The following is a 22,621-nucleotide window of genomic DNA, read 5'->3' as shown; positions in this document are numbered from 1 at the left end:
CGTAATAAGAGAGAAGGAACCAATATAGTACTGTCTGGCCAATCAAAGGACCCCATAATTCTCTAGTGGTAGTATCTTAACGGATGGCTGGTGCTCTGGCCAACCTACTACCTACTGTGGGAGACTTTTTGGCATGGGAGGTAGACCCATAATTCAAAAGTTTAAGTTTGAATGTAATTATTGCATTTTCTCCTAATGCACCATTCCACTAAAAGTTTCATTGAATGTTGATTCGTTACCAAACTACCACCCACCAGATGACCCGGGTTTGAACTAATGGAAGCGTCTTTAAAAATGGGTGGTGTTGTTTTTGTGGCGTATGTATGTATGTATGTATGTATGTATGTATGTATATATATATATATATATATATATATATATATATATATATATATATACACAAGATGAGAAAGTCTTATAGACTTAAAATAATGGGGATATAAACAGAGAAGACAGTATGTGATTAAATGTCGGTTTTAAAACAGTTAGCCTATCTGTGCAATTAGGATATAAAGGGAAAATGTTTAGATGACATAATCGAGCCTACGGAACGATTATGACAGAAATGACAGAGTCGTTTTGTGGTGGGCGTTTGGAATGTAGGCCGAAGAGTGACTAATTTGTTATAGAAGTAGGTCTTAGGCAAGTGCTATGTTGTCCTCAAGGCTATTCAACATCATTAAACAGAGGAGAGACAGTTGATGCAGCTTCATAGTTCTGGGATAAGAAATTGAGTTGTGAATGGACCGTGGACTGACGAACATTAGCAGATAATGGTGTGCTGACTGGAAACATAAAAGGGATATATCAATCGCTGGTAAAATTTTGAAAAAAATCTCCAAGAAGAAAAATTTTGCACTAAATAGGAGACAGATTAAGGCAATCTGAATAAATGGAAACAATTAAGATGGAGTAATTAATGTTAGTATGAGTGATAGAAGAATGAAAGTAGTTGATTCAGATTAGTATGTTAGTGCAAATATAAAAGATGATAAAAGAGGCAAGTCACAATATAAGAAAAGCAAGAAAATTAGATGCATACGAGGAAAATATTATTAGGAGACTTGGCTCGTCTGGAAAGGCAATGGTGGGAATGTATAAGGTGGCTGTTGAAATAACTCGACTTTATAGAAGTAAAGATTGGAATTTTTATTTAAATGAAATATAAAATACTAAAGCTGGTGAGATGAAGTGTTTGTATAGTGTATGTGGCGTGAGAATTATCGAGTGAGAAATGTGGAGACACACCTAAGCGGCAAAAAGATTAGTGCAGGTGAGAGATGAATTAATGTATTTTGGTGTGATTTGGTCCTGTTGAAAGAATGGACGCTAATAATATAAAAAAAAAAAAAGTGTAGAATTTAAAGAGTACTAGAGGGTAAGGAGAGAGGAAGACATAAAAAGGGACACATTGATGCTGTGGCAGACATATAGGAACGGGAGGGCCTTGATCATCATCATCATCATTAACCGTAACTAGTCCACCGCAGGACAAAGGCCTCAGACATGTCCTTCCACTCGCATCAGTTTATACCAGCAATTTTTTTAGTTCGTCAATCCATCGTCTTCTCTTTCTTCTCCTGCTTCTTTTACAATCTCAAGCGACCCAATCTGTTATTCTTAATGACCATCTATAATCTGCCATTCTTATTACATGTCCTGCCCATGTCTATTTCTTTTTTCAAATAGTGTTTGCGGATGTGTGTTTGTACACAAACATTCCTAAATCATAACACCCGATATATTAAGCAATACTCTGATTATAATGGGAAAAAACTTTTCTTGCGAATTCACACAATTAAGATGGCAAATCTAAAGATATGTCCCATCCGCCAACTTCATCTCAGTTCGTAAAATTTACAACTATGTAAGAGATGACAGGTATCAGTCTGCACGTGTTGCCTGAGTATCCGAACTTATTGATCACAGGATCTCCGTACCACACCAACTATAACACCCAGCCTCGCTCTCATCCAATAAGATGCAAGGATTCCTTGGTCCTCTATTCTCATTGGAAGGAAGGTTTCCCATGTTGGGAACCTATGGTGCTTTACGGAAGCGGCGCACGCGCTTGATCATGTCCAATAGAATTTAAATTTGTATTTATGGTTGGTCACGTTTTATGATTATACAAACTACAGAATCGATGACATCACTCAAAATGTACCAGCATGGAAAAGGAAAACGCGTGGCAGTGAAGAGGAACGTCAGGTTTTCTGGAATCACAGGTCTAATTAAATAAATCTTACTCGAACTGTTACTTTAACGACATATTGAGTATATTAAGCACTCGTTCGAAAAATGAACTTAGTCATCTTAATAGGTATTAGCAAATGGGAGTGAAAGAAGAGAACACAAAATAATTGAGAGAGAGAGAGAGAGAGAGAGAGAGAGAGAGAGAGAGAGAGAGAGAGAGAGAGAGAGAGAGAGAGAGAGAGAGAGAGAGAGAGAGAGAGGAGGGTGGGAGGCACCGTGGCCTTGTGGGAGTGATGGCACGGGTGGTAGTGAAGGTGGCTCTAAAGCTAAGTGTCAGCTCGTAGTGTTGTGGTGCCGGTGGTGTTGGGTGTACGCACACGAACGTGCAGCGGGTCTGTCTGTCTCTCTCTCTCTCCGTTCCCTTGGCACCTGTGGAACACATCCTTGAGAAGGACCAGCGACCTTCCATTGAGAAGAAGGATGGCGACTCACAGCGGGGGCCAAGCAGGCACCTGAAGCCCAGCAGTCTCTGAACAAATAAAGTAGACAGGGACAGAGAATACCACGAAGGGAAAACACAACGTTCACTGTCTCCGCAGTTGCAGAAGCAGCACATAGAAGGCTTTGAGGGAGATGGAGGAAAAGAAATAGAGAGAGGGCCAAGAGATACCGACAGACAGTGAGAGTCATGTGTATGTAAAGATAAAAGGAACAAGATGCCTTGGCATTCCTCGTTAAGCTATCATCTTTCAGCCCTGTTCTCCTAAAAGGGATATTTTGGTTTATCATTTTTTATATCAAGGTTCATTCAAATTTTAGAAAATAAGAAAAAGAAGTCATAAAAAGAAGACGAGGACCCAAAGGTAAGAAAATTACTTTATTTTTTACGTGAATAGGAGAGACTGCATTTAATTTCAATTATTTAAAGGTGCTGGGATATAACATTAATATAGCAGTATGCCATGGGACATTGGAGGTAACGAAATCAATTATATTTTACTTATAAATTGCATTACCGATAAAAAAATGCAAAATATTTACATGTCTGAATGGTGATATGATAGTGTTTTTAATTGATTTAGTATTTTATTCGATAATTTTTTAATAGCATAACGATATTTATTGATCTTTTACGCTTGCATTATCATTGCTGTTGCCACTAGTAATAATAATAATAATAATAATAATAATAATAATAATAATAATAATAATAATAACAAATCATCTACCCAACACGGAAATAATTTCCCTTGGAAGTAACTTTTGAATATAAAGGAATGAGTACTTAAGACTGTCATTCATTTTAGTTCACGGTTAAAAGATAATACTTCAGTAACATTATGTTTATGAGCTCGTCAAAGGAGAAACTACAGGTGACCAAATAATAATATTTAAATCAAATATATTCTTAATGCTTATTTTTGATTAAGAGATTTATATACGATAAAATACTCACATTAAAAATATATATTCAAAAGGAGTAACATTGCATTGAAATGTAACCCAAAATAAACAGGTGGGAGAAATAGAGACTAACAAAGGTATAATTTAAAGGGAGGAAAATCGAGTACGAAAGTACCATGCACTTAAGTAAGGAACTTGAAAGAACTCAAACTAAAAAAAAAAAAAGAAATCGAATTCTAAGTTATCGAGGATATCGCTTAGTCCTTGGTGTGAAGGCACTAGCAAGTATTTTCATGTTCCGGAGTAAGACAATTCATGTCACCTGCGATGCATAACGGCGGTCAGGATACTCTGCAACACCCACACGCAACATAGATACAAGCTGGGGATGTCATGCAACCTCTCGAGTACTATACAGCCTCCTGACGAAGGATGGGTTCTTTGTCGTCCTTGAAATGGGGTGTTTAAGGATGGGTTCTTTGTCGTCCTTGAAATGGGGTGTTTAAGGATATGTTTCTCCATAAGTAACCTTGATACGTTGTGTATAGGGGTCTTATCGCGTTATCTTCTTTCTCTCTCTTGGTACTCAAAACAAAACAAGACTTCTTTGGATTTCATCCCAACTTAAAAACCTAATTTTTCTTGAAAGTCATCCCATAAAGACCTATTGAACGATCTCACCTTTCTCTACAATAGTTACTTTTCGTTGTTTATATTCCATAACTTATTACAGCTGAAGATGGTCCTATACCGATTAGTATTATTATTACTAGCCAAGCTACAACCGCAGTTCGAAAAGCAAGATGCGATAAGCCCAAGGGCTCCTACAAGAAAAAATAATCTAATGAGGATAGATAATAAGAAATAAACTACATGAGAAGTAATGAATAATTAATATAAGTATATCAATTTTTGTCATATTAGACGGCCTTCTAGGGACTCTCTCAAATTTCTTATGCAAAATCTGTCATAGACGATAAATATTAGTTGATACAATTTAAACTGTATTTCCTTCCCTTTGATTCCGAACTACTACTGTGAATTTATCTTCCATCAATTGTGTGACCAGTTTCTTTATGGATTCGGCGCATTAACATTTTTCAATGACAATTCACGTTTTCCTCTTATGTGTCTCAGTGACTCAAAATTCTATTGATACAGTTTAGCTCATATAATGACAACATTAGGTTCATACTGATATAACAGTAACACCAAGTTCATGCTGATGTAATGGTAATACCAGGTTCAAGCTGATATAACGGTAACGTTTGGTTCATGTTGACATGTTAATATCAAGTTCATACTAACGTAAGGATGACGCCACCTTCAAGTTGTCGTGATAATGCATTCTGTTATAACGCTAACTCTAAGTTTATTTTGGTATGACAGTAATACCAAGTATATTTGATATGTTATTAACACTCATGCTGTTATAATAGCAATACCAGTTTTTTGTTAATATAACAATAGCGCCAAGTTCATGCTGATGGAACTGTCACACCAGGTTCATGCTATTATAATTGTAACACCATATTCATACTGTAAAACGCTAAACCAGGATCATGCTGATATAACAGTAACACCAGACTCCTGCTGTTATAATAGCTACACCAGGTTCACACTGATACAATAACACCCTCAGGCCTATGTTGATATAACAGTAACTCAAGATTCACTTTGATATAACAGGAATACCAGGATCATGTTATATTATAGTAACACCAGACTCATGATGTTTTCGTAGTAACACCAGCTTCATGGTGATATAACACTAGCACCAAGTTGAAGCTATGTACTGTACCTCATGTTCAGACGAATACACACACTTCCTTATGATCTCTGGGAAAGGATAACTCTGAGATTCAATAACTATTGTAGCTGTTACAGTTAAATATCTGGATGAAACACAGAATCTAATTTACACAGAAACACTGTAATATCCCCTTGTTACTAATGATAATCTACACGGACTTTTCAATAAGCTATGGAATTAAACTAAAATACTTTTATCGTCATCTCATGACCATTACTTCACTCTAAACGTATTTTTATTCTATAAATTACTGTCAAAAGAAATCTTACATAATCTATGCATGTCAAAATCCTTCTGATCACTACCTAATTCGGTTGTCATTAGGCATAAAGATTATTTTCTGATTTGCTACCAATATTTCCACACCCATTTGCTCCCTTCCCTAACATTCTTACCCTTGCCATTCAGAAGGATAACTGACCTTAACCTGAGTTCTTATTAAACACCCATACCGAAACTGACGCTATTCACCTGAAACTTCCCCTTTATTCCGGCCCTTTCTCGGTATCTTTAGGTTTAACACTTGTTATAAGCGCCCTTTAACATTTCAAGAGCTTAAGCAGACTGGGTTCAAGATTATAAACGAGATGAATGGGAACTAATATCCATAAGTAGATGTTAAGTATCAACCATAAATTTCCAGTTTTAAAGGATAGTATTTATCAATTTATCTATCACTCTAAGATAATAACGAGTAAATCTCAAATCCTAAACCCTATAGAACGTGTCAGTAAATGCCCAATATTTGTCGCTATAATCGTTCTAAATTCCTTAATTCTTACCGACAATGTCGTAGATCACAATAGTTTGCCTATTCGCTAGTCCTTCAGCGTGGGTATAATGCTCACCTAAGCCATCGCAACTCGCCCTACAAGGTTGAAAGGATTTCAGTTAGGTTAAACTTGGTATAAATGTAGATCATTATGTGTAGATAAGCTTGAAAGTAAAGCATAGATCTGTTCCTCATATCAATGTGGCAGTAATTTGTCATTGTCTTAGGCAAGGTAAAATCAGGGTGCGACTGACCATAGACTTGTTGGAAGAAAGTAGTCCGAGTTGCATACGTTTGCAAGGACTATAGTGGTGTTTATCAACATTTCATATCTAAGAATGTTTATAGAGAGATGTTGATTTGTGGTCGGCAAGAGCTATGTATTGCTCCAGCAATTTTTCCCCAAAAGGTTGTAATTTTCAAAATGAGATACAGACTTTTAATTTCCTGTATTCAAGTACGACTTGTCGACGTCTCATAGAGATTTCCAACAAAGCCCATTTTCCTTTTTAACTTATAATGGGATCTTAACACACCCAGAAACTCATTGTCAAATAATTTCTGAAATTGTAAGTTGTAACTACACTAGCTTTTGATTTGAGATCTGGGGTAGAAAATATGACAGTCGGCACTAAATCTAGAGTGAAATCTTCGTTTCGTGATTTCTCGTAAAGTTCTATTATATTATAACAATGTAATGTGCATAAACATTAGCACTCATATCAATATTTGCTGGGATCTAGTACAGACAGTGTTTTCCCCTAAAAGTACGCAGTCGCCAACGGAATATGAATTGCATGACTATGATAATTCACAAGGTGTCTTGACGAATTAAATAGAAAACCAAGAAGAATTTCGAGCAGCTAAGAACACATAATTTCCTTCTAATAAATACTTTTTCACCTTTTCATATCTAAAGCTTTTCTTATTCTAATGTTCATATTGTAAAACCGCACAACTTATGTGGCGAGGGGACATTACCTTGATCAAATTAAATACCTTTCCCTATCTTTTACAACTATTGGTTAAATAGTTAATTTCATTTTGACTAATTACATTATAATCAAACTGCCTTGAAAAAAGTATAAAAAGCAAAATCTAATTTTATTCCTGTAAATGCTGTTTAAATGTTCCGGTATTTCTTTTCAAAAGTATTTACTCTAGACGTGGGATGTCCAGTAATGGGTATGCTAATCGCTGACTTAAGAGGATCTCCTGATATTTTGTTTTATAATCGAACTTTCAGGTTCTCAGAAACTCGATGATTCTTTATAAAGTTTGACAGATGAATCATCTGTTGGAAAGTTGCTTCTTTACTTTTTTTCAAAGTAATTAAACTATTGATTTCCAAAGCTGTTGAATGAGTATCAAGATCTCTTTCAGAGTTATGTAGCACTCTTCGCTATATTGGCTGTATCGAAAACAATACAAACTTTAAGATCCTTTGCTTATAAAATGAAAAAGATGTATCAATATTCCCCTAGGTGGAAACTAGATTGTCTTAAATTTCTGCATTTCTTTGAGGGGGAAAAAATCGAGATCATAAGATGAAAAAAGTATCAACAGGTACCTTCTTGGAAAACGATAAACCAGTTTTTCAAAATATCTTAGTTTTTAAGAGCAACATGAAATAAACTACTTACATATACAGTAAATATAAATATCTTCATGTTCTTCGAAAGTACACTATACATATATAAATATCTTTAACTTTTCCTAATAGTACTCTATGTCCGGTACCCAAGCCGTTTTCTCAGTACCAAGGCCATGTGACAGACGTGTGATAGGTCTAAACAGACAATGTTGACAAATACTTACTGTGATCATGATGCAAACCTGTTATAAGGTTAATCTAAAAAAAATGATCACGGTATCATATCCTCAATCTTTATAATAATCTATACTTATGACTTTAAACTTAGCGTAAACTATGGCAAGCAAGAATGTAATCATTATGTTTACAACATTCAAAATTTTGTACACTTTTAAATGTAATGCCCAAGATGTGAATTGTTTGGGTTACAATTAAAAATCTTATTTCATGAAATATATGAGTCAAAGAACAACGGGACTGCCATTCCAGTACCTATATTTAACATAATCCCTATGAAATAAAGAAAAAGGTAAAAAAGTAAGGTTCAACGCTTAAACAATTAATAAAAATTGAAGAAAATTGAACAGAAAATTTCAAATGATTGACACTGGAAAGAAGGAAGCAATCATCGATCCAACAGCAGTAGATTGTTAATTTACAGAAACACTAGAAGTAGAAACCAATAGATTAAAGGGTGTTACGCGTCCCAAGAGGATAGAGGACTTTCCATTTAGTTCCAGGGACAAGTAATGAGAATAGGGGCCTCCAATACTGGGGGACGAACTGACTCTTGGCAAGAGATACTGGGGGAGGGGGGGGGGAGAAGGGCGGAGGACCAAATTGATTGGACAAAAGGGATAAGAACAATATTCTAGCAATGACGTAAGAGACCAGCATATTTTTTTAGCAATAGGGATTTAATAGAATAAAATACTGAATACAAACCCTATATCTCAGTAAATGTAACAATTTGAATTTTGTAACCTCTCCACAAGTTTAAAGCCACATATACTTCCCAAATAAATATTTATAACTATATACAATAAATAACAAGTTGAAAAATAAAATATAACGAAATATTTGTATAATCAAGAAAAACCTAAAGCTACAGATAAAATCAAATAATTTCCATTTGTCGAAAAGTTGCACTTTACTTTCTTAGACAATCCTGGAACTTACAGACTTGGAATCGAAAGAATTCCAATACGCCCTCCCTATTTGGACGATTCCTCCCAAGGATATAAAAAGAACCATCTTACAACTTCCCGTTACCGAGTTACTTTGGAAGTTTTACTTGATTCCGCCTAAAAAGACAGCGCTGTTCCTCGTAAGTCGTAACCTGTTTACTCAAGGCACCATTTATGCGTTGGTCCCTAAACGGAAGGAAGGCACAAGAGAAATGAGCCATTAAGAAAACTTATGACAGGAGGCAAATTGTATTACACAAATGAGTTTTTTTTTTTTTCACGGCACAGTCCGATCAATAAATGCGCAAAGAAAATAAAAACACTTTGTAAATGATGTTGAAGTTACATAGAGATTGTAACTTGTTAACTCTTAACTCATTACGTGAAACACGTACGTACGTAAGAATGAAAATCTCATATGTGAACTTTTTCCTATTCCCAGTAGTTTTATAATACATTTTGATCAACATTCCAAACAATTATAAAAAAAAGGGTGTTAGATAATTTAGTCACATATCATTACGTTAAGTAATAGAGCAGACAGCCTTCCTTTTTACTGGTCCTCAAAAACTTTGATTTTTACAAGAAAGGATAAAACAGAAATAATGGAGCTTCTTGTCGCAGTAGAATTGAATCCCTGACCACTATTTATAATATTCAAATGCAATAAACAAGGAAAAGCACTTCGTTTTTATGACACGACACTTTCTTGAGTAAACACGAGTAATTGTGAGTAATTATTGGATACATAAATTATAGAGGTTGCACAACAGTAAAATACAATCTGCAAAAATTTCATCTGTCTTAAAGGTAATTTACATGATTATGGTAAGACTGCCCAGTTTCAGTCACGGAAGAGTAAAGCCGAACATTTAGATGATTAAACTCTAATTTCCGTGAATAGTATGCCATTGAGATGCAAATGCGTAATAAATACTAGATCTGAGAAATAACAGTTGAATAACATTAACAGCAGAAAGACCATTTGAAGGGCAATTATTTCCTCATGCAGCTAGAACTGACGATCCAATACATTAGAACACTCTCTCTCTCTCTCTCTCTCTCTCTCTCTCTCTCTCTCTCTCTCTCTCTCTCTCTCTCTCTCTCTCTCTCTCTCTCTCTCTCAATACTTTGGTCTTCCTCTTCGTTTCAAAACTTGAGCAGAGGGTTATCAGCATGTCAGCAGTTTTTTCGTAAAATGTCCAAGAACTAGGCAATATCTAGACAAAACCGTTGGCCACTTTCACAGACTCCTCTTCTTGCAAAAGATCCCTGGGAAATATGACGGCATTTGTTTATCGATCTATGATGGATGAGTAAAGATGCGTGAGAATAAATGAATTCAAGCCCGTCGATACACATACATAGACAGAACCCAGTATTACTAAAGCAATGTTCAAAGTCTCGTAAAAACTAATCGTATGCTATAAATACCTGCATCTCTCATAACAAAGCACAATACCTTAACAGATAACGTCTTAAAAATTTAGCCCAATGTCCCATGAGGTTTACCATCTTACCAAACATACGATTTTTAAAGATATGATAAACAGGTCAAAACTATGGGACACAAAAAATAGGCTTACATAAAAAATAAATTACTAACTAGTAAATAATAAGCCAATTCAAAAAAAGACTAAGACTTGGTATATATATATATATATATATATATATATATATATATATATATATATATATATATATATATATACATATATACAAATATATATATACAGTATATATATATATATATATATATATATATATATATATATATATATATATATATATATATATAGATTTAGAAATTGCACATACATTGGATAAAAGCTTGACAAGCCTCAAGAATTCTGTAACGAAATTAATTACCATCAACCTCTCTGCTCTCAGAAAAGCAACAACTTCTCACACTCCAAAGTTTGAGATACCATGACAAAATTACCATGCAACAAAATTTGTTTCTCATATATGAGGAAATCCAAATTCATGATTATCATTTCGAGCCATTCTGATAATCAGCTTTCTTCCTCACATATAAAGATTTGATATTCTTTGTGATGAAGTGATATTACAGTATGAATATGGATGCCCTGTTGGTAACGTCCCTGCCTGGTGATCGCCAGATTGGGGTTCGAGTCCCGCCCAAACTCGTTACTTCCTTTAGTGGCTGCAACCTCACCATCTTTGTGAGATAAGGATAGGGGGTTTGGGGGACCCTATAGGTCTACCCGCTGAGTCATCAGCGGCCATTGCCTAGCCCTCACTGGTCCTAGCTTGGATAGGGAGGGGGCTTGGGCGCTGATCTCTAGGACATTGTCCTGGTTCCTGGTTGCTAAGGCAACGTCACTGTCCGTCCCTTGCCTCTGCCATTCATGAGTGACAATTAAGACTTTTATATGAGAGTTGGATCATTAAAGTTTGTGTTAGGCATAACAACTTTCAAACTTGGATTATTCTAACTTCGATTGTCTTCATACCATTATAGCTAAGATACAAGAAGATGAGAGAAAGGCCTCTTTTGTGCTTGTTGGTGATTTCAACGCTCATCATAGGAAGTGGTTGAATTCTGTTTCTTCTACTGATCGCCATGGATTAAGAGATCTGGACTTTTCCTCTAAATCAGGCTGTGAGCAAGTCATATGCGATACAGCTACTCACAGGTCTGGTAACTGCTAGGAGATAGTACAGTATATACCGGCTCCCCTGGTGTTATGAAAAGTAAGGTTTGTTCTCCAATTGACATGTCTGATCATCATGCCTTGGTTTCGTTAGCAATCAAGACATAGTAGCTTGTCCCCGATGTGGCATACTCATGAAAAATATATATAAAATCTCATGCAGATTGAAATGGCATTTTGAGTGTTTTTTTTTTTTTATTGGTTACAAGTGTCTAAAAAATTTAGCCTGTTTTTCTTTTGAATGAGAATCTGGTCAACATAATTGACAGGCGTATCCCTTCTCATGTGTTAAAATGCCAAGTTAAATACAAGCCCCGGTTTAATGATGATTGTGGACTTATTTATTTTGAGAAACAGGAGGCCTATCATCTTTGGAAGGGTAACATATCATATTTAGCTTGGAATAACTAAACTAAGCTAAGAGCTATTGGTCAGAGGATTTATGCTTCTACGAAAAGGGATACAATTTAACTATAAAAAATCCTCTGGTACAACCCAGGAACATAAATTGTGGGCTATCTTTAAATCTGCACTTTTTTATGCAGACTTAACAATTACCCCTTTACTTGAACATTTAATTTCCAAAGGAAAAGGTAACCCTTTTGACTGATGGATTTGACAGTAAGCTCCTATTTTGTCTGTTATTTTTTGCAAGCTTGTAAGAAGAGCTTCTTTTTTGCTCTTGTTGAAGAATTGGTAATGTTATTCCATTAGGTAAATGTTTTTGTGAGAGCTTTAGCTCTTGTATTACCTAAATCTTCTTTTTAACGTATTCTAACAAGACATTTAAATAGATATGCAGAAGTTAATATTGAGTTCCCTAGTTTGTAAATTGGCTTAGGCAAAGGCCTTGGAACATGTGATGCCCTTCTTACAATTTTCTTGCTGTACAGAAATCCCTTGATTGTGGTCAGAAAGTTCGTATGATTGGCCTTGATTTGACTGTGTTAAGCATGAGGCCATTGTTTCCAAACTCACACAGTTGGGGGTAGTTGGGTCTCTTCTTAGCATCATTATTTAATTTTCAAGTAACAGATTGTACAAAGCTGTTGTTGATGTATAGTGAGTTTAAATATGTAATATCTGGTGTTCCTCAGGGTAGTGTTCTGAGCCTATTACTTTTCATACTATATACACATGATATGTGGTTTGGCCTAGAAATAAAGCTTATTGCATACGCAGATGATGCTACCCTCCTTGCATTAATTCCATTTCTTGAAAGTAGATATGGGGTTGCCGAATTCCTTGAAGGAGGTCTGGCTAAAATTAGTGAATGGTGCAAATTATGGGGCATGAAGATGAATCATAACAAAATTCAAATTATGATTGTAAGTAGGTCGAGGACAGTAGCTCCTCAACCTCCAGATCTCTGCTTTGATACTGTTTTATTTAATTATATAAAACTCAGTTAAATGTTTTTGGTGTGATTCTTGATTGCAAGTAAACTTTTGAGAAACATTTTTGATGTTTTTCGTTTTCAATTGGACAAAAAACTAGCTTACTGAGAGATTTTACCCTGAAATTTTTTTTGAATTCTTTCATTCTACCCTACTTCGCGTATTGTTCTCATGCCTGGTCTTCAGCTGCTGAATCTCATCTTAATTTGTTGGACAAAAATTTGCTGTCTATCAAATTTCTTATTGCTGATCTCAATATTAATTTCTAGTAATGTCTTTTGGTTAGTTTTTTTATATACATAATTATGACAATCCTTTACATCCAGTACTAGGAATGCAGTCAATTATAAGTCTGCCCTTGTCCACCGTAAGGCTCAGTACTACACAAGTTTTATCCCAGCTGTAATCAGATTGCGGAATGATCTTCATAATCTGGCAGTTAAATCAGTGGAACTTCCGAAGTTGAAACTAGCAGAGAATGGTTTTATATTAAACAGGTTGACATGATTCTCTCTTCATAGTTTAAGTAAGACAGATAAATTTCAACGGTGCTACTGATCATAAAATATTATTCTTCCTTTTTATCATTACTTCTCATACATATATTATTGATGTCCCTTCTTTACTGGACTATTTTCACTGTTGGGGCACTTGGGCTTGTAGCATTCTGCCTTTCCATTTAAGTTTTAAGCTTAGCTGCTATTATTATTATTATTATTATTATTATTATTATTATTATTATTATTATTATTAATTATTAATTATTATTATTATTATTATTATTATTATTATTATTATTATTATTATTATTATTACCTCCACCAAGGAGGTTATGTTTTCTAGTCGGTTTGTTTATTCATTTGTGTGTGTGTCCGTGGACTGGATCACGTCAAAACTACACGACGGATTTTGACGAAATTTTCACCACAGACAGATCTTAGGTCATGGTAGCCCCATTAAATTTTGGAGATGATCCGGATCAGGATTTCCATTTTTGGCCATTTTAAAGATAACGTCAAAACAAATTGACGGATTTTGACGAAATTTCCACCAGAGATAGATCTTAAGCCATGGCGAAGATCAGAAATCTCTGATTGGTCTTGTTAACATTACTTATATATCTGTTTAAGATCTTAAAATGAATACACACTAGAGAGTTATGAAGGATACAAGTAAGAGAAAACAAAGAATATAAGAAAAGTTAGCAGTGTTCACTTATGTCTCAAGGTTACATTATCGAAGTGCCTCCTGCATGCAAACGATATAAATTCTGCATGGATAGTCGCCGGTCCATTTTACTGTTCCCTTAAAAACCCGATTTACTCCTTATTAATGGAATAATTCTCCTGACCCTCACTTAAGCCCAGCAAGACTTTCATACTAAACGTATCAAAATAGCAATACTACAATATTGCTCTTAATATCCAACATAAACGTTTGCACTGTTCTTGTCGGTACTATTCTTGAAAAGGTAGAAAAAGAGTTCCAATGCCTCAAATGAATGAACATAACACTTATCTCGGGTGATATAACTTATAGATAAACTCATCAAGAATTAGAAATCATATGTTGGATGTCAATGACTACACAGATAACATCGTTTATTCATGTGACTGGCCATTAACATTCTAGTGGTTACAGAACTTCGTGGTGACAAGAAAGACGGGAGGCAAACCAATTTAATTACGGAAAGTTTATATATATATACTGTATATATATATATATATATATATATATATATATATATATATATATATATATATATATATATATCTAGGAGTCAGGCAATGTGGTGAGTCAGTGGTCACATCCACTGTAGAGAAGAACATGGGACTAGCAATATCATTTCCAAAGCATTCTGAAATATAATAAATGTTTACATCACTTGCCACCCCATAAAGGAGAGAAAATAGTATGGTTGAAAATAATGATAGGATAATATGATCTTACCTGTTATCACAAAGGAATAGTAAAGCAGATATACGCAGTGTAACACTATCTTGGCTGTTACTAGGAAGGAAAGGTATAGAAAGCATGTTACTAACCAAAGTGGAAAGGGCTTAAGTAAACACCTGAGCAAATATAGCAGCGTTTTGTTGTTTATTACCGAGAGATAGCTGCTGCCTCGCAGAACTGTTTACCTACTTTATAACAGCACTTGGTAGTAATTATTAAGCAAACATTCAAATTTAAAATTTAAAAGATAATTTAATTACCAAAAAGAAGAGTAGTTAACAAGCCAAAAGAATTTAAATTTAAAATATAATAGACCCTTTAATTATCTTCGAACCTTGAAGTCTTAAACCAACTAGTTCAAACTATTCTCTGTCTCAGCAACCCTTATCCCATGGTCTTGAAATTCATTATTAGTGAGAAGGAAAAGAAGAAACTTTGTGATGAATCTCATTACATCTACGAAAAGCATCAACATAATTCAAGGAAAATGAAAACTTACTGGAAATGTGAACACTTATACATAGATTGTACAGCCTGTATCCATACAAATACTGGAAATCATACAGTATTTATGTCTGGAAGCGACGTGCATCCTGGATCAACAGCCATAGTGGAAGCCCGCAGTGCCGTAAGAAATTTACATGAAAAATTTATGCAGAAGTTGAGAAAGCTTGACTCGAACAAAAACGATTCGCATTACTCGAGGGGGTCAAAATAGCAAAATGAAAATATAAAAATAATAATAACAGATATAGACATATCATCGAACGTTCTGATAACGTGAGATATTGACGTTTATAAAATGTGCCGCTCATAATCTTCTTTAAATAGTATTTTTCTCTTATTTTAAGTGAGCTCTGAATAATTTTTATTTACAGACTTTTGATATTTTTCATTGACAGTTCAGAAAAGCATATATATATTTTTAATACATTTTTAATAAATATTCTTCTTAAATCAATTTTATAATTCATGTATTGCTGTCCATGTAATAAAATAAAACTAACTAGTCATATTTCCTATTCATTCCGTAATTTTCATATATACCCTTGGGTGGAATTTTCATGTAACCTTTATAACAAAAACACCAACAAGTATGGAATCGATGCAGCCCCTTGCTAAGGTATTGCTCGAGCTGGCTTTCATTGTTTTTCAATGATCATTCGAAATTATATCAATAATAGCGTACTTTCATAGTGATGAAATTTCTAAAGCATTTAGAGCACTGCTTCATGGAAGCAGATTTATGCGCGTAGATGCGAAGAGCGGTTCCATGCTTAGTTTTTAAATAATTACTAAGGATGACTAATTCCCCAAAACTTACGTAATTTGCATTCATTTTAAGCGAGCATTAAATAATTAGTACTCCAGTATAACATCTTCAACATTACAGTTTTTTTAAAGCAAATAACTCTCTCTCTCTCTCTCTCTCTCTCTCTCTCTCTCTCACTCTCTCTCTCTCTCTCTCTCTCTCTCTCTCTCTCTCTCTCTCTCTCTCTCAGCCAACAAGATATTTGGTGCACGGTATATCAGAAATGGAAGTGAAAAGCAAACAGGAATAAACTACTATTTAGCAGTGCAGTAGGGTCAGCCTCATTGCCAACTTCGTCGTAACATAGCACCCGCTGACTTCAGGAGAACTAATGAATTAATCGTGAACGTACAATCCAAATAACATTCCAACCAAACAGCCCGCATGGAACTCACCGAACGCATAAACCTTGCAATAAATTACGAATACTGTATGCAAGATAAATTGCATTTAGTATTGCATAAAATACTACATTCTATTATCAGCTATGAACACTCCATGCCTGTTTGTCTAACCTCCATACAGTTGTTTATATTTTATACACAATTGCTAATAAAATAAAATAGTCCGTTGGAAATGAAAATCTGACTAAATTGCTAAAAGAACTAAGATAGATAGACTGTTACAGCAAAGGAGGAAATAAAACACCGCAAGAGCAGTATCAAGAAGACAATGGCACAGGCTTCTTAGGCCACTTGTTTCTCAACCATCCGAGCGATTATTTCTTTCTTTCTATTTTTTCCCCATTTCCCTGGAGTCTGTCCTGCCACGATACTTAGATGGCCACCACCCTAAGCTATCTCAAGCTTTATCTTCCCAGGATCTAAAGTGAGTTATTCTTTAGATTTTTTAATCACTTTTCCGTTAGTTTTCATTTCGGTTCTACATTCTAATCAAGAGCTCATCATTTATTTTAGAAATAAGCAACATTTATAACTAAGTATTTTTTTTTCAGTATTAGAGAATAAAAATGGGTGATTTGTACGTAAACTTCTTACCGTTGTGCCCATACCAGAACGGTCATGCAATGTTTGTCCTTCACCTTATTTGGGATTTTTTTTCGCCTTGGAGTTTTCCCCTTCTCGAAATGCTCTTTTTCTTTGTAACACAAAATAAAAGAAACTGACCATTTTGTCTATTTGTTCTAGTCCGATAACAGATCGCACAGCTGTGCTGCGAATGGCTGGATGAAGGGGATATCATTACAATCCGAACAAATACTACTTTCGTTAATTTTTTTGAGGCATTACCGAACAGGATGCCGGTTCTGACTGTTTGATATTTGGGTTTTTACAGATTTACGTAACATATAAATATCTATGATGACAAGACTGTTCTTAAAAACAAAATGATTGATGATTTGTTTGTCATAGGTACTTAATTTCCTTGACCAATTATCATCATTAATTATTATTATTATTATTATTATTATTATTATTATTATTATTAGCTAAGGTACAACTCTACTTGGAAAAACTGAATGCTGTAATCCTAAGATCTCCAACAGGGAAAATAGCCCTGTGGGGAAAGGAAATAAGGAAATAAATAGACTAGTGTGCCTGAGTGTACCTCTAAGCAAGAGAACTATAGCTCAAGACAATACGTAGGCTATGACGTTAACCAAATCTAGAAAACAACGGTTTGATTTTGAAGTGTCCTTCTCCTAGAAAAGCTGCCTATCATGGCTAAAGAGTCTCTTCTATTCTTACCAAGAGGAAAGTAGCCACTCTTAGTGTTGTCAGGGAAACAAGGAAAGAGGAAAATGTGTAAAGAATTAGCCAGGCTATTCGGTGTATGTGTAGGCAAAGGAAAAATGAGCGGTAACAAGAAAGGGATCCAATGTAGTACTATCTGCCTAACAAAGGGCACAATAACTCTCTAGCGGTAGTATGTTAACGGGTGGTTGGTGCCTTGACCAACCTACTACCTGCAAACTGAACCATGATGACACTATTCCGACCCAATTTATAATCATGAGTAAAGAAATGCGCCTTACTGAGGAGAATCAACGCCAAGCTCACTCCAGTCTTGGAGATGGGCAAATCCTAAAGATAAAATAGAACCAAGTTTTTACTCGGAGTAATGGTCTGTCATGCTTGTCATGAACAGACTTACACATACTGTATATGTTTAGGGGTGTCGACGTGATGCTCATGAATCTTCTGTGCGGCTACAATTTGAGGATGGTGCTGTTGAAGTTTTCTGCACTGAGCTCTCCCTTTACACTAAGCATTTAAAAGATTATGTCAATGAATATAATCTTCATCAACTCCCTGTAGTCATATAGTCTTAGGTCACTTATGTAACATCTTTACAATGAGCAAAATAAAAACGTCAGTATCTACGGACAAAATATTTATGAATCATAGGGGGAAGTTTAATTTTATTTTCTTTTTACATGGATAAACATAACATCACTTGACACGAGATATACTAATAACCAAGTATACAGATTCTAAAAAAACTAAATAAGCTTTACCTAAACATATTTTGTTCCCGAAGTCTATTTTACGATACTTTCCTCGAGCTCAAAATATGTTTACATAAAATCGTGATTATTACATCAGGCAGTTGTTAGGCGTGGACTTTAGATGGAAATGTGCATGACCCTCCTAACTAGTCTTTCCATATATATCAGGTACGTCAAAGAAAGAGGTAGGGATCTAATACATATACCAAAATTCTAAAATAATACTCTCCTCTTAAACTAATTACTGGACTCTATGATATGTCAATGGAAATCATGCAGTTCACGTATAGGAAATAAAGATAACAATCTTCAGCATAACTTTAAAAGACTTTTCTTTGCTCTTAAGTGAAGGAACATTAACATATGCAGTGCCATTCTGGACAATACACATGGGAACTCCACAAAAAAAGCATAATAGCCCGTGGTGACTCATATTTGTTTCGACGCCTTACTGGAGTGGAGGGCATAGCAGGCATAAAGAATATATCAATATATTTACAAACAAAAAAATGTATATTTTCATTCCTAAAAAATTCAACACTCGTTTTCATCATGTCTGTGATTCGGACTACCGGGTAAATTGTGAGAAGATATAGCGGTATTAATTATTAGATTTTCAGATTATTTGTGTGTGAAAACCGATGCATAACCTCACCACCATTACTATGATGTATGTGATTATCTTTTAATGATCAAAACTCGTTTACTTTTATAAAATCAACAGAAACAACTATAACAGCAACAATTCATGCTTTTGAAACGAAAACTTAACAATGCAACGTCCGAAAGATTCTGTTCCCATTATCCTTATTCTAATCACAGGACCAACCCATGCTTCCAACCTCAATAATGTAATAGAAATTCACTCGAGAAGTCTCCCTAGCAAGAAAAAAAGAACATGCGTGCTAGTGTGCCAAATTCCCATTAACTAATGGAATTCTCTCTGAAGTTCTTCAAAATGGGATGTCTGCGTGCTTGCACATCCACTCATATTTACAAATATGTGAACGACTTTACGTTTTTGTATAACATTTGGTTTAAACTAGGGTTTGCACATTATACTGTATATAAATATATAGAAAAGTGGATTCTTTGTGAGTAGGGTCTTATAGACAAGTGATTCAACTATGGCTGCATGATGATGAAAAATATGTCGATCATTTACAGCTACTTTTTTATAGTTTATAGTTATTTGAACGTTTCTTGATTATCTAAATAATGGACATTTTTCCACGACTGAGTTACATTGTACCCTAGCTGCAGCCATCTACCAAATATCGAATATTCTTTGCGAATTCACATGAATTCAAATCAAATTAAAATTCATTCGTTGACCCTACTAATGTGAAAATTAAATCAGAAAAGACGAAAACTTCCTTGACTGTAAAAAGTTTTTAATAAAAGATAGCTCTAATACTTCAAATCGACTACAACTCACACTCACATACATACATACATACATACATACATACATACATATATATATATATATATATTATATATATATATATCATATATATATATTATATATATATATATATATGATAGGATTAAATAAAAAAAAATCACAATTTCTTCAACTAATGGCTTACGCCATAGAATCTAAAAAAAGAAACTCCGAAATTTACGAGCATTCACACACATATACACACAAACACACACACACACATTATATATATATACATATAAATATATATATATATATATATATATATATATATATATAAGTTATATATACATATATATATATACAGTATCCTATATATATATATACATATATATATATATATATATAAGTTATATATACATATATATATATACAGTATCCTATATATATATACATATATATATATATATATATATATATATATATATATATAATCATAAATTACCCAACCACCCATCTTGAGAGGTTGAACATAGTAATCGAACCTCTTGGATTTTTCCAGAAATGACTGAAACCACATTATAGACCAAAACAATCTACAATTAAAGAATGCGGGAGGAAGTTCCAGCATACTGTAACAGTTTTGGAGTTTCCACAGTTCAGGAGAAAATCTGTCCTTTTTAATAGAAATATATTTACATAGGCAGTAAATACAGATGGTATCAAGATCCCATAGGTAACATCAATCTTTTTAAAAGAGTAAAATTGGATTTATTAATCTGGGCCACAAGACCAGGTGCTGGAGCCTAGAAGGCCATAGTGTCCCATAAGATCTCGAAGTTGTAGTATGAAGTAAAAGTTAATGGGTAAGACAGCAAAATGGATGAAATGATGAAGGAACGAAGGTGTAAAAGGCTAAAAATCGCGTGCATTTAAGATCCGAAAGGAAGTTGCAAAGACCCTTTTAAAATGCCAACAGTGCACCGCTTGAGGTCCAACGATGGCACTACCACTCTTTGTGTGTAAGGATAGAGTTCTATGGAGTTCTATGGTCCAGTCCCAAAGAAAATAAGTTTACGGAAAAGAAAGAAACGACGGAAGAGATGGATCTCATCTTCGAAAAAGAGAAAGGTTTAAAAAATCTAAAAATACATAAAGATGAAGAGAATTCCAAAGCTCAGCTAAATATGAGAGAGAAGTATGCAGATAGGTCGTGAACTGGGTTGAGACGTTTTGACTTTCTGTGTTGTACAATCTTGCGAAGAAACGAAGTGTCGAAAGTTTTATTAAGTGTCGCTTTTAAATTTAGTGCAAATTGGTTATGGGCATCGATTTCGGCAACAAAACGGGAAAGGGTCAAAAGTGCTGGAGTCAAAGAACAAGAATAAGATAGAGAGAAAAGAATAGACATAAAAATGTTACTAACTGCATACCCTAAAAAGCCAATACATAAAAAAATAATAAAATAAAATAAAAATGTATGAAATATAAAACTGAAGGAAAGCTACGTTTATTTTTTATTTTAAAATTTACAGCCTATTCATTATGGATTTCCTTTCTCTGACTAGAGGAAATGAAAAACAGAAAATGCTATGCAATTAAATTTTTTTCAATCAAACTTGACATAAATCTCCATTTCCAAGGTATGAATATCATTACTACTTAAATCAACATTAACAAAACCATGGGCACTTGGCATCAAAGTCTTCATATGCATCTGAATTCATTTTCGGATAAACTGCTGAAGTTACCTTCGGTAAAGAGTGTTATAATCAAATTATTTTTGAATTCAAGGGATTAGATATTTGCGTATAAAGAAATGGTAGCATTTCCTTTCATGGATTTGGTAGACCTCATGAAAGGCCTTCACTCTTCAAAGTTATTTACGCGAATGACAGACAATCGATACTAGAATACGAGTATTCACCGCCTCTACTTTATTACCTTCAAGGACGGAGCTCCACTTTGAGCTCAAGCCTTCAATCCTATTACACTTTGCTTCTTCCATGTAATCTCATAAAATATCATGCAATATCTTATGAAATAAACAAAAGAGCGGGTTTCTCTTTATATGTCTCTAATACACATATGCATATAAAATCAAACTCACTAGCTAGGATCTCTCTCTCTCTCTCTCTCTCTCTCTCTCTCTCTCTCTCTCTCTCTCTCTCTCTCTCTCTCTCTCTCTCTCTCTCTCTCTCACACACAAAGAAACAATCGAAAAAAATTAAGTGGAGGGAACTTACAACCAATTTAATTAACAGAGATTGTTGAGAACAACTGAAGGTGTACTTCTTAAATATACATTAAAAATCTTAGACATTCATTCGGTTATTTAGTATATCTTCCCTCTCATTAGTCATACCTATTGTAGGTCATCTCAGGTGTCTTCGGCAGTCGGCGACTATTTAACTAAGCTCCCCTAACACTGGACTGTATATTGAGGGTACACCCA

The 22,621-nt window shown here is 34.5% G+C and overlaps 1 protein-coding gene across 3 annotated transcripts in view; it reads left to right on the top strand.

Annotated features, from left to right (window-relative positions):
- Positions 1-2,547: 2,547 nt before the first annotated feature.
- LOC137616352 (solute carrier family 35 member F3) overlaps positions 2,548-22,621 on the top strand; it is a 391,179-nt gene continuing 371,105 nt past the window's right edge. For all 3 annotated transcript variants that reach the window (XM_068346013.1, XM_068346011.1, XM_068346012.1), the window contains exon 1: positions 2,548-3,059. The gene's annotated coding sequence lies outside the window, so the exon portion shown is untranslated. The remainder of the gene's footprint in view (positions 3,060-22,621) is intronic.

Source organism: Palaemon carinicauda, chromosome 22, assembly GCF_036898095.1.
Source record: "Palaemon carinicauda isolate YSFRI2023 chromosome 22, ASM3689809v2, whole genome shotgun sequence".
Taxonomy (NCBI): Eukaryota; Metazoa; Arthropoda; class Malacostraca; order Decapoda; family Palaemonidae; genus Palaemon; species Palaemon carinicauda.
The sequence above is the reverse complement of the archived record's forward strand: the minus strand, read 5'-3'. Positions and strand labels throughout refer to the sequence as shown.